At 43.6% G+C, this 14,133-nt stretch overlaps 1 protein-coding gene across 1 annotated transcript in view; it reads right to left on the reverse strand.

The window, feature by feature from the left end:
- Window positions 1-14,133, reverse strand: part of LOC145397973 (uncharacterized) — a 327,146-nt gene that overhangs the window by 219,035 nt on the left and 93,978 nt on the right. The window lies entirely within an intron of this gene.

Genomic DNA, 14,133 nt, shown 5'->3' on the forward strand with positions numbered 1-14,133 from the left:
CGACCCATACGCGTCACTCCACACATACTCCTCAGACACCTCATCTCCATTACATTCAAACTTTTCCTCTCTGCTACACCCATATTCCATGTTTCAGCCCCATATAATGCAGACGGTACCACAACACCCTCATACAGCCTTCTCTTTACATCCATTCTAAGCAAACGACTTCTAAACACTTTTTTCATTCTTCCCAGCATCTTTCCTTCTTCATTTATTCTAAACTTCACTTCTGCATCTATTCTTCCATCCACAGCAACATGTGACCCTAGATATTTAAAACACTCTACCTCCTCAAGCAACTCGCCATTCAAAACTATATTCATCCCCCTACCATCTACCAACCTCGTACACTTAATCACTTTACTCTTATTTTCATTTAGTTTCAATTTCCTCCTTTCACACACCCTTCCAAACTCCTCTACCAACTGTCTCAATGTCTCCTCTGAATCAGCCACCAATGCAGTATCATCTGCAAACAGCAGCTGCTTCAGATTCCACTCTCCACCATCAACATTCACCAGAGTCAGACCTCCTCCTAAAACTCTTGCATTCACCTCCCTTACAACACCATCCATGTAAATATTAAACAATCAAGGCGACATCACACATCCCTGTCGCAGCCCCACTGTCACGGGAAACCAATCACTCACAGCATTTCCCACTCTTATACACGCTCTACTATTTACATAAAAACTTTTCACCCCTTTTAGTAACCAGTCATCAAGTCCATACAATTTTAAAACAGTCCACAAAGCCTCCCTATCAATTTTATCATACGCTTTCTCTAAATCCATGAATGCCCAGAACACATCCTTGCCTTTTCTAAATATTTTTCACACACTTGTGTCACAGCAAACAACTGATCCACGCATCCCCTCCCTTTCCTAAAGCCACACTGCTCATCACCAATGACTCCCTTTGTACCCTCTCTAACTCTCATAATTAACACTCTACCATAAAACTTACCTACAACACTCAACAGACTTATACCCCTAAAGCTAGTACATTCATACTTATCACCCCTGTCTTATATATATATATATATATATATATATATATATATATATATATATATATATTGTTACGCTGTCCGCCTCTCCGTTCCCACGGGTGCAGCCGTTACAGCTGGGCTAGGGGATTATGCAGTATGTCAAATGTCATTCCGCGGAGTTTATATTAGCGAGTGTTACAAGTTCTTTTGTTTCTTTCGTTCCTGCCACTGAGGGCAATTTTATTTAATACCATGCTGAGAATGCATTTGATTATTTTCATTGTCTTGTGTGAGCTACCAGTATATCTAATGATGTTTTGCTTGCATTAGAAGTACCAGTTTATTGTAGAGAGAGAGGGGGCACGAATATAAGTTCTTATTAATTAATTTGATTATGCGTTCGCGCTTGGCCGTGCGCGAGCCTTGATCAGAGCCAGTATCTTCCCAGCTAGCTTCCGTATCATTGCGTGTGTGCACACTCTCTCTCTCCCCAGTCATTTTTATGCCGAGCTGGCGTTTTCATTTAAGTTTATTTTTATTCTTTTGTTGCTGACTGAGGGAAGTAGTTATTTTATTTTGTTTTTGTAACCGTGTTGTCTTTGGAGGGCCAGTTTGGCTCACCGTGGTCTTCTCGCCGCCTTTGTTAACGTTCCCCAACACATGTACATACACACACACCCCTAACCCCTACACAGTTAATCCCATCTCTTTGCTTAAGGCTAGTGAGAACCATCGTGAGCTATTAACTGCGTTCCCCCTTGGACACGGGTTAAGTAGAAAGTCGTCACCACCGGAAGTAAGTGGGAGGTGTTCCTGTATACTGTCTCGGGCGGTATTACTTCCGGTAGTGACGATAGTAGGCTAGATCTATAGGTAGGCTGTTCCGTTTTATTATCACAGTACAGAGTGTTGCGTTTTAGTTTTTCCGTTGCGCAGTTTTTCTCTAGTTTGCGGAGTGTCAGTGCCGGGGTCTGTGTTATTTTTGCAACGCAGTGGAGGCCGATCATCTAAGGCTGACTTGTTGTCTTTTTTGTAATAGCCCCGGGTTGGCGCTACCGTAACAGTGGTGACCTCGCATCAGGATATCCTAACAGTGCCTTCTTCTTGCTAGGATATCGTTACCTTGGCGTTCTCTGTGCTTTGAGGTGAAGTTGATGCGTGTGTAGTTTCTCAGTCAGCATTAGTATTTCATTATTTAGTACTGCCATTGATTTGTCGCCATGGAGTCACGCGTGTCTACACCAGATCGCGTACGTGCTGAGTCACCTGTGGATATGGAACAACGAGAGGCACATAGCAAAGGTACTCCCCGTGTGAGCCCTGAGTTTGACTATGGTGCTGAAATGCCTCGTTTCGCTACCCCACTATTACCATCTATGATGCCGCCGAGCCAGTTTAGAGCAGTTCCCCCAGGGATGTCTGGTGCTTTCCCTGGAGTTGTTCATTCCACTCCCATATACCCTGGAGCCTTGTCACCGGAGGCTCAGTTTGCAGTTGGAGTTGAAAAAGATGGAGATGGAAATGCAGCGTGAAAAAGAAGAGAGGGAGATGCAGCGTGCAAAAGAAGAGAGGGAGATGGAAATGCAGCGTGCCAGAGAGAAAGAAGAGAGGGAGATGGAGATGCAGCGTAAAAAAATGCGATTTGAGCTGGAGAAGACTCGCTTGGAGGTGACTGCTAATAGACCAACTTCAGATACCCAAACCTCAGGCCGTGCAGAGGATAGGGAGAGTTGGTTCTCAAGGAGTCTAAAATTAGTGCCAGCATTTGATGAGTTGAAGGTGACAGAATGGTTTGTTAGATTTGAAAAGAAGGCTAGGGAGTTTGAGTGGCCAAGGCAGCGCTGGGTGGGGTTAGTATCTAATGTGCTGAAGGGAAAAGCCTTGGAAGTGTATAATAGGTTGAGCCCTGAGGATGTAGATGATTATGATGAATTTAAAACAGCCATCCTGAAGGCATATGAACTTAGACCAGAGGCTTATCGGTTGTTGTTCCGTGGTGCTCGGAAAAGGCCTGCTGACACCTATATGGCCTACGCTAGGTATCTGGAGGAGAGGTTAGACGAGTGGTTGCTGAGTGAGAGCGCCACTTCGTATAACGAGGTGCGTGAACTGCTTTTGATGGAACATTTTACCAACATGGCTGACAAAGAAATTGGTGTTAAAATTAGGGAGAAGAGATTTAAGACCGTGAAGGAAGCAGCGACGTGGGCTGATGACCGGGTGTTTGCCTTGCGGAGTATGGGGGTCAAGTATGCTAATTTTCAGTATTCCAGGGAGAGGACTGTGAGTGGCCCTGCCTGGGATAAATCTCCCGTGAATCAGTCCAAGGGAAGTTCAGAGGAGAAAAAGAATTCTGGGAGAAAGAGCCCTGTATCCAGTTCGAAGCTAGTTTGTTACTTTTGCAAACAGAGTGGGCACATCAAGCCTAACTGCCCTAAGTGGAAGGCCTCCCAAAATGCCAAACCAGTGGCACTAATTGTAGGTTCGAGTCAGGTGAACGAGAGGAGTTGGGAGAGTGGTAACGGTGAGGGAGAAGTCTGTGGAAAGCTGGAGTGCAGCCGGCTGTGCTCGCTGCCAGCTCAGGCTGAAAAGGTTACCCAACATGCTACGCCACCTCCGGATGAACTGCCTCAGAAATCGTCCCTAGACTGGTGTAAACCTTTTATATGTCACGGCACAGTGAAAATTCATGGGATCAGTTATCCAGTTACTGTGGTTCGTAGTACCGGTACACAACAGTCTGTGTGCAGAAACGTGACTGGAGGGCCTGTAAACTCAGGGAAGTATGTGCTGTGTAGAGGCATGAACTCGGATGAATACTATGATTATGTTCATGTGGAACTCGATTGCCCCATTGTTCAGGCTGCAGCTCAAGTAGCTGTTGCTGATGTAATGCCACTAGAGGGGGTTGATTTTCTGCTGGGGAACGACCTGGCTGGAGAGAAAGTATTTCCATCTCTTCCCCCACCAGTTGTTGTGGCAGAGAAGTGTTTTGACGCCTCAGAAATTGGTATTGAAGTTGATGCAGAAGTGGAAGCCATGTTCCCGGTCTGTGCAATTACAAGATCTATGGCACAGGTTGCAGCCCGGGAGGAAGAACTGGTGAAGTCACAGGTTCTTGGGGTCGACTGTGGTGAGGCAGGGCCACCAATGGAGGAACCTAGTGAGCAGAGTGTTGCTGTAGTGGGTGAGGAGAGTGGGAATGCGTGCATGGGCGCCGCCCCACTTCCCACTCAGGACACTAGAGGTGGTGTTGAGTGTGTCTGTGTGGAGACTGAACCCAGCCCATCGACTGAATTAGGAGAATTTCAGGACGCTGGGGTCGACTGCGAGGATGCAGGACCTCCGTCAAACGCGCCTGAGGAACAGAGTGTCACTGTTGAGGGTAGAGGTGATGATGTCAGTGTGGAGTCTGACATTCCTCCCCCTGTCGAGTGTACTAGAGGTGACGCTGAGATTGATCGCCCTTCGCAATCCAGTGTCCCGACCAGTCCCATATCTCGGTCCTCAGTAGAGCTGGCGGGTGTTGGGCCAGCAGAATTGAGGGTGAAGCAACAGGGGGATGTAACATTAAAGCCCTTGTTTGCTCGAGTAGGGGAAGAAAGAAGTATGGAGTGTGGTAAGGAGGAGTTCCTGATTAAAGATAATGTTTTACATCGCCGATGGACGCCCACTGGCGCCACGGTGGATGGAGGAGTGGGTGAGTTAGTGCAGGTGGTGGTTCCTGTGCAGTATAGGGTGCCGTTAATACAGTTAGCACATGAGGGACCTTTAGCAGGTCACTTGGGAAACAGGAAGACAGTGCAGCGCTTAAGATATAATTTTTGGTGGCCAAGTATGCTGGGACAAGTTGCTGCATACATCAAGGTCTGTCACACGTGTCAGGCAGTGGACAGCCGAGTGTGAGCAAGCTTTTACTACTGTTAAGTCTCTGCTGTGCCACCACTCTATATTGCGTGCACCAGATTTTGACAAATCTTTTGTGCTGGCAGTTGATGCTAGCCGAGTAGGGGTAGGAGCAGTGTTGATGCAGCCGGATGAGGGCCAGGTTGAACATCCCATTTCATACTTCTCAAAGAAGTTTAATAGAGCCCAGAAGAACTACTCTGTCATAGAGCAGGAGTTATTAGCGATTATCCTGGCCCTACAACACTTTGCTGTCTACCTGCCCCCTTTTGGCCCTGTGATCAAGATTTATTCAGACCATCATCCCCTGCAGTTTTTGAACAAGTTTAAATTTAAGAACCAGCGTTTGACCCGCTGGAGTTTGCTTTTGCAAGAGTACAATTTAGAAGTTAGGCATATTAAAGGGACTGATAACGTAATTGCTGATTGTTTGTCCAGGGAGGGGTCAGGGTCATGATTCGAAAATTTTGATCCAGGGCTCAAAATTTTCCTTTGGGGAAGGGCGTGTTACGCTGTCCGCCTTTCCGTTCCCACGGGTGCAGCCGTTACAGCTGGGCTAGGGGATTATGCAGTATGTATCCGTGTCATTCGCGGAGTTTATATTAGCGAGTGTTACAAGTTCTTTTGTTTCTTTCGTTCCTGCCACTGAGGGCAATTTTATTTAATACCATGCTGAGAATGCATTTGATTATTTTCATTGTCTTGTGTGAGCTACCAGTATATCTAATGATGTTTTGCTTGCATTAGAAGTACCAGTTTATTGTAGAGAGAGAGGGGGCACGAATATAAGTTCTTATTAATTAATTTGATTATGCGTTCGCGCTTGGCCGTGCGCGAGCCTTGATCAGAGCCAGTATCTTCCCAGCTAGCTTCCGTATCGTGCGTGTGTGCACACTCTCTCTCTCCCCAGTCATTTTTATGCCGAGCTGGCGTTTTCATTTAAGTTTATTTTTATTCTTTTGTTGCTGACTGAGGGAAGTAGTTATTTTATTTTGTTTTTGTAACCGTGTTGTCTTTGGAGGGCCAGTTTGGCTCACCGTGGTCTTCTCGCTGCCTTTGTTAACGTTCCCCAACACATGTACATACACACACACACCCCTAACCCCTACACAGTTAATCCCATCTCTTTGCTTAAGGCTAGTGAGAACCATCGTGAGCTATTAACTGCGTTCCCCCTTGGACACGGGTTAAGTAGAAAGTCGTCACCACCGGAAGTAAGTGGGAGGTGTTCCTGTATACTGTCTCGGGCGGTATTACTTCCGGTAGTGACGATAGTAGGCTAGATCTATAGGTAGGCTGTTCCGTTTTATTATCACAGTACAGAGTGTTGCGTTTTAGTTTTTCCGTTGCGCAGTTTTTCTCTAGTTTGCGGAGTGTCAGTGCCGGGGTCTGTGTTATTTTTGCAACGCAGTGGAGGCCGATCATCTAAGGCTGACTTGTTGTCTTTTTTGTAATAGCCCCGGGCTGGCGCCACCGTAACAATATATATATATTGTTACGGAACAGAGAAAGATAACGTACACTATAGTGAGAATACTAAGAGTCACTACTGTCCCGTAAAGTTCCAGGTTCAAAACAAAAGAGTTAGGTAAAATTACAAGTTAAAGTTTAATGCACAAACTAACAACAAAACATTCAGGACTCATAAGGATAATGTAATGGCAAAAAACAGGTTAAATATATGGTTAACTGCAATAGCCTCTATTAACACAAAATTAGCATGAGTAAATTTACCTAAGTCAGCCCTGATAAAATGAAAAACACTGGGTAATGCTCGGTTAATGCAAGATAAATTATTACAGATACAAACTATTATCAAAAATGACTGACATAAAACCCAACATTAATCAAAAACCTCACTAGGCCCAAGAATTAACCTTATGCTACACAGTACAAGAAAAAATACAACAGTTATACTCAAATTACACACAGCTGCTAGATGTTTGGAGATTTCTTGAGCACTCACAATAATAATATCTGTACAGGGGAGGACAGAGATGTGAAAAAAATGAGGAGTAGATCTAAGTGGCAATGATGCAGAGACTGAGCTCATTATATAGGGGCCAGCAGAGCTTGATACAACTTGTAAGAAGGACGCGCAAATGAAGCCATGGGGACAAAAAGCTGAAAATCCCACTCTGAATAACAGAGAGAACGACTTACTCTACTATAACGGTAGAAGGGGGGGACTGAGGCAGAACACGCTCGTGATCAAACATGCAGCAACTGTGCGTTAAAACTACACAAAGGATGATGAAATCATAGACTATGTAACACCTCCCCACAAAGAAAAAAGAAATTTACAAAGGAAATTTCTTATTACTCTAAAACAATCTGTATCTGGCATTATAGAACATGCAAAAGTCCTTCCTAATGTTACAAAACATGAGATCTCCCTAGCACATTCAGTCATAGGTACTTGCCAGTATCCCTTTAACAAATCAAACTTACTTATGTACCTAGCCTTTCCGATCTTGTCTATGCAATCTTCCACACGAGGGAGAGGGTAAGTGTCTGATTTAGTTATCTGATTAACACGTCTGTAGTCAATGCAAAGCCGCTGTGACCCACCTGGCTTAGGGACCAGAGTGACAGGAGAACTCCACTCGCTCTGACAGGGCTCAATCATCTTGTGGTCCAACAGGTAGCCAAGCTCCTTCTGGATGAGAGGAACTTTCACTGGGTTCACACGGTGAGGAGGGAATTTAATTGGCTTTGCGTCTCCAACATCGACATCATGCATCAACACAGTGGTTCTTCCTGGAGTGGCACAGAACACTTGCGGGTACTCCTGCAGTAATGCCGAAAACTCCTGCCTTTCCTTGGGAGGTAGATGAGAAAGCTTAGTCTGGAGATCATTCATGATATCAGGATTCTTCCCCAAACTATCACTCAGGCTCATACTACATGGGAGAGCTTCACTTGCAGACTCGGGTGGAACAGCTACAGTGCAGACTGGATTATTTTCATCCCGCCTGTGATATAACTTTAGTATGTTGATATGACAAAGTTGCTTGTTCTTTCTACGATCTGGTGTGGCGATGACATAGTTGACATCACTGAGTTTCTTCTCCACGAAATAAGGACCACTAAACTTGGCTTGAAGAGGTTGCCCATGAACTGGTAGCAGAATCAAAACCTGATCTCCTGGCTGAAAGTGGCGTAACCTGGACTTCTTATCATACCAAGTCTTCATCTTCTCCTGAGCAGCTCCTAAATTCTCTCTCGCCAGCTGTAAAGCAGTGGACAGCCGTTCTTTGAACTTCATCACATACTCCAGCAGGTTGACGTCATCTTCCTCCGACAGCCAGCATTCCTTGAGTAACTTAAGGGGTCCTCTTACTTCATGGCCAAACAGTAGCTCAATGGGTGAGAAGCCCATTGATTCATTTGGAGATTCTCTTGCGGCAAACACAACGAATGGAAGACCTTTATCCCAGTCTTTCTGATGTTCCAAACAGTATTTCTTGAGCATCGATTTGAGTGTTTGATGATATCTCTCCAACGCTCCTTGGGTCTGGGGATGGTAAGCTGAAGACGTGATCTGGGTGATGCCCAACTCTTTCAGAGACTGCTTGAAAACATTCGACATGAAATTACTTCCCCGGTCTGACTGTACCTCCTTGGGCAGACCAAACTTTGTGAAGAACCCTAGCATTTCCTTAACCACGTTCTTTGCTGAGATGTTTCTAAGTGAAATGGCTTCAGGATAACGAGTAGCCATATCAATCATGGTCAACACATAAGAAAATCCTGAAGAAGTCTTAGGAAGAGGGCCCACAATATCCACCAACACACGGGTGAAAGGCGCCTCAAAAGGAGGAATGGGAACTAGAGGTGCAACCTTTTCGGTCTGATTACACTTACCCACAACTTGACAGGTGTGACAAGACTTACAATACCAGGAAACATCCCTGAAGATCCCTGGCCAGTAGAAGTGTTTCAAAATGCGTGCCACAGTCTTCCTCACTCCAAGGTGTCCTGCCAAACTGGAATCATGAGCCACTCTAATGATATCCTGCCTACAAACACGAGGGATGACAACTTGATGTACAACCTCCCATTCACAGTCGGCTGATGCTGTTGGGGGTCTCCACTTCCTCATAAGTACTCCTGACTTTACATAATAACAAGTAGAAGCACCGGCTGACTCTTCTTCACTGTAAGCAGAGTTAGCTAGACCTTTCAACTCAGGGTCAGCAACATGCAACTCAACCAACTCTTGACGAGACAAATTATCAACACTACGGGGTACTGCCTCATCTGGTGAGTGGTCCAAATTAGCAAGAAAAGTGTCAGCTAGGGTAACATCATCATCATCCTCTAAATCACCAGTAACTTTAGACTTAGCCCTAGTGACAGCAGGAACACATCAGGGACATCACAATCCTGGGCCGCAGCCACTGGCTCACTAGACAACTGAGCTGGACACACTTGACTTCCACCAATATCATTTCCAAGTAAGAAAGTTACACCTGACATTGGAGTGTCTCAACCAACCCAACCATAACGGAACCATTAACAAAACCAGACTCTAAATTCACCCATCTGGCAACAAATTCTCATCCCTTTTCTGTCCAACCCTCTAATCCAAGAGTTATCCGTTACTCCCAGTCCTTTATTTATGCAACAGGTCACCTCTGGAACTGTGTCCTTCTGTCTGTATTTCCTACTTCCTGTGATCTCCAGTCTTTCAAACGCAGTCCAGTCATCTCGAAATGAACGTATCTTTAATTTGGCTTTTTTTTTTTTTTTATGTTGGAAGGAACAGTTTGCCGGCTTCTGGCCTTTGGTTCCTTCTTTCTTGTATAAAAGAAAACTCCCCACTCCACACCAGAAGGGTGTGCAATATTCCACCATAGAGTGCACATGACTCATTCAAACTATACCCAACTGCTAGTCAGTGAAGAAACTACGAACTGGTACAATAATCTAAGTTTCTTTTAGGCGGTTTCAGCAAGTAATCTGACATGAGTGTTCCAGCTGAGGTCACTGTTAAGTGAAACACTGAGAATTTCAATACTTTTGGAGACAGGAATATTAGTAGCACTGGAGGTAATATAGGAATCTGACAATATCTGTCCATTAGTAAATTGTATATACTGTATTTGGTTTTACTGGCATTCAGTGAGACAAGGTTATATTGTCCTCATTCAGTGATCGTAGATGAGTCTTGCTTTATGTGAGTTAGAGATATTAAACTTTGTGAATGTGTGTTTTAGTATGAATGAACTGTGAAGTGTTGAGTCATCTGCATATATATGGATGGTATTATGGGTGGCAAATACGAGATTTTTAATATGAATTAGGAATAGGGTAGGAGCCAGAACTGATCCTTGTGGAATGCCGGCGTTAATTAAGTGGAAATTCGAAAATACATTGTCTACTTTTATCTTTCTGTCGCTGAGATATAAGGAAATCAGAGGGACAAAAGACATTAATCCATAACTAGGGAGTTTGTATTGCAGGGAACAGTGCCACACTGTCAAAAGCCTCAGAAATATCAAGGGCTACTGCTTAAGTTTCTTCATGTTGGTCAGTTGATGGATGGTGTGAGTCACGAGATCAAGAATATCAAAGGTGGATCTTTCGTGGCGAAAACCATATAGTTTATCACCAAGTAGGTTATTGGATTCAAGATGTTTAACTATATGCTTATTCATTACAATTTCAAATACTTTACCAAGAGAAGACGTGATAGCTATTGGTCTGTAATCAGAGAGGTCAGAGGAACTTCCTTTCTTTGTGGTTGGGTTGATATTGGTTTCTTTGGATTAAACCCGTGGATTGTGAGCCACAGCTCAGGCTGGGTAGTGTCACGTTGTAAGCCACAACTCAGGCTGTGCTAACCTTCCTGTGGCCATGCATCACCATTTACTGCTCCACCCCTACACAAACTTATGCGTGGTGCTCCGCAGAGACGGATAGAGATTTTTCTTTTTCACCAGATGATTCCGTGGATGTTTATCTTCAATTTAATGATAAACAAAAGCAAAAAAAAAAAAAACATTTTTCATTACTCCCCTGTGCAAACTTATGCATTTCACTACAGGAAGGCGGCGAGAGATTTTTTTTCTTCACCAGATGATGCCCTGGATGTTTATCTTCAAGTTTATAATAAACAAAAACTAAAATTTTCTTTGTTCATTTTTGGCGCACCACGGGGTGAGATAAAAAAAAAAAAAAAAAAAAAAGTAATTGTGCGATCCACTGGTTAAACTGACATACATCTTTCCTAGGTTTAGAAACAAGTGATTCAGTTTTAGTGCCAATCAATCATAGGTCAAAAGGTTGTGAGTCAAGGTCAGAGCTGAGGGAGTGGGAGTATTTCAAGAATGTCTGATCCCCTTTGGATAAAACTTTCCATGCGCACTCCCTCCTTTTCTTATTAAAAAAAAAAAAATTATATAGCAGGTGTGAAACTGGGCTGAACATAGCCAATATTCCTGAATGTGAACTGACACATGTAAAAGGCATTACACTGGTGTGTGATGCAGAAACCATTAATGATATATATACTCAACAGAAAATCAATTTTCAAATTCTTCGGTCATATATTTCAAATTGCATGGCACTGAAAGTGCTTGCATAATATCTGCTGTGTAACAAACTTAAACCAAAATTTTGTTTATGTTGATTTTTATGCTATTTCTGATCAGTGTTAATCCTTAGATTCCGAGTATGCTGTCTGTTTTTGTGTAAATCTAGAGTTACAGGAATTATGCAACAACATATGTATCGCACAAGGATACGAACTACAACATGTTACCATTTCGAGAATGTTGATAATGTCAAAGAATTTATATATTTCCGAATGTATATTATGAATATCAATAGAAACTAAGCAAACAGTACCATCACAAGGAATGCAGGACACACAGTATCTAGAAATGCACATTTGATCATGACTCTCTTCTGTAGCTGTGATGACAATCGCGCAGCAATCCCCAAACGTAATCGCTCATCATCGTCTCTTTCCACCTGCCCTGATGTCTGATTTACATCAGCAGAATGTCCTGGTGGAACCGTTCACCATGCTTCTTGCTGACTGCACCCAAGTTACTTTTGAAGAATCAAGGTGGGAATGAAGATAGCGCAATTTGATTGACATTCTGCATCCAAGCCAGTGGAATGTGCCGACCAGGTCATGGACGAGCTGTGCGGAATGTGGTCTCCTTTGGTTGCCAAGAAAACATTCCACAACCCCTCTGAAAGCATTCCAAGTGCACTCTTCATCATTGGTCGTTTTATCCTGGAGTTTACAACTTGCAACAGGGTTGCCATACATTCGGTTTTTCCCGGACATGTCCTGCATTTAGGTATCAAAATCATCGTCCGGGAGGAATTTTAAAAATTCTCCAAAAGTCCGGAATTTCAGCTTCCATCACTTTTTCTCGAAAAATTTAATGTACTATTAAACTCTTTAATGACGAGAGAGAGAAAGAGAGACTTTCATTGTTTTCGTTAACTGGTAAGTGTTGCCAACTTGGCTGGTTTAGTGCTGGTCTTTTCCTTTTGTTCAGCCATGACTTTCTTTTCATACCATGTGTTGTTATAGCCATAAAAGAAATGGCAACTACACACAATTTTTGGCTTAATTTTCATTTTTACACTGTAGCATTTGTTATTCTTATGATCTTATCATGCATCTAAGGCGTTGTTGCATTTTACAGTCATAATCTTGTCAGTTCTGTACTTTGCCTGTTTTCCAATATATTGTATAAAGATTAAAGAAGGCTCTCCAATTGGATTGAGCCTGTGCAGGTTTATACCTAAGGGATTGTTGGGGTTTATTGCTCACATAATGCCACTCATGGATGAGTAAGGCTGGTCACTCCCATCTTAAATGTCAGGATGATGGATCATGGATGGATGGATGGATGGATGGATACAGTGTAGTAGCATTGATGTATATACAGTATGTGCGTGGGTGTGTGCATAGAGAGAGAGAGAGAGAGAGAGAGAGAAGGGTTTCATAATGCCAAAAGCCTAAAGTTTGTGTTGGGGGAGGAGGAGCATGGCTTTCAGTGGAGGCATCCTGTATTTTGACTGTTCAGATATGGCAATCGTACTTGCAACCATTCTTCGAACTTGTGGCTTGGTGAATATGCCAGCTGTCACCTTTGCCACGCTCAGCTTGGGAAACACTGATTGGATATGAAGAAACGCACCACCATCCTTGTCGATGGCTTTCACGAATTGTTTCACAAGACTAAATTTCGTGTTGCAGCGGTAGCAATACCTTCTGTCTGGAGATCAGTGGAGCTCTCAGAACGTTGCACAAGCCTGGTGTGAGACTCTCTTTGAGAGGCCAGACTTTCCTCACGAAATGTTCTGCATCACTCCGGCTGTCCCACAAGCTTAAAAAACGTGTGTACTTGATATAACCGCTTTGCATTCCCAGTAGGAACGAACCCCACAAAAACCCCCAGTTGTGATCTAAGTACTTGATCTTTGTCAGACAAATCTTCACATTCTCATAGCTTTCTTTCATTTCCACAGAATTTGCAATTGGAATTGATGGGAGTTCGTTGCCACTATGCAAAAGTACAGCTTTTAGGCTCTTCACGGAACTGTCTATGAAGAGTCGCCATTCTGAGGCCAAAAGTTCACTCCCTTGGCTTGGAACAAACCCTCAACATCAAAATAGTAGCACAACGAGGTTTCGTCACAAAATTTGAAAGAAGGATGCAAACTTGCCGTGGCCATTCCTATAACTCAACTTGCCACTGGGATCCAACAAGTTCCATTCACTTAGACATGATGCCAGCAGCTCAGCATTGGACTTGGTGAGTCCTAAATCTCGGACCAAGTCATTCAGTTCTTGCCAATTGGGAAAGTGTAGAGTGTCTCCCGAACATTCTCCAAATACAATTCATCATCACTTTCCCCTCCATCATTGACGATGTCCTTATGGTCAGAGACAACTTCTGTGTCTGCAGGAGGGACAGGAATCGCTAGCTCATCATTATGAGGCACCAGAGAGATCAAAGAAGGCAAATTTGAATATACAGTGTTCTTCTGCTCTTAATGCTCTTCGCACCAAATATATGAACCATACAAAAAAAACAATCGTCGTTGTGAATCAAAGGCTCTCACCACACTCTCAGAACTGCGAAGGGCATCTCCTTTCTCGCTCCTCGTAGCCAAGTATCAATCCAGAGCGACAGCTACCACAAGTGTAGTGTGGGGCCCAATCCTTATCTGATCACCCATTGCCACGCCAAAATACG

This window comes from Coenobita brevimanus, chromosome 44 (genome assembly GCF_032717465.1).
Source record: "Coenobita brevimanus isolate Jiangsu-jjx chromosome 44, ASM3271746v2, whole genome shotgun sequence".
NCBI lineage: Eukaryota > Metazoa > Arthropoda > Malacostraca > Decapoda > Coenobitidae > Coenobita > Coenobita brevimanus.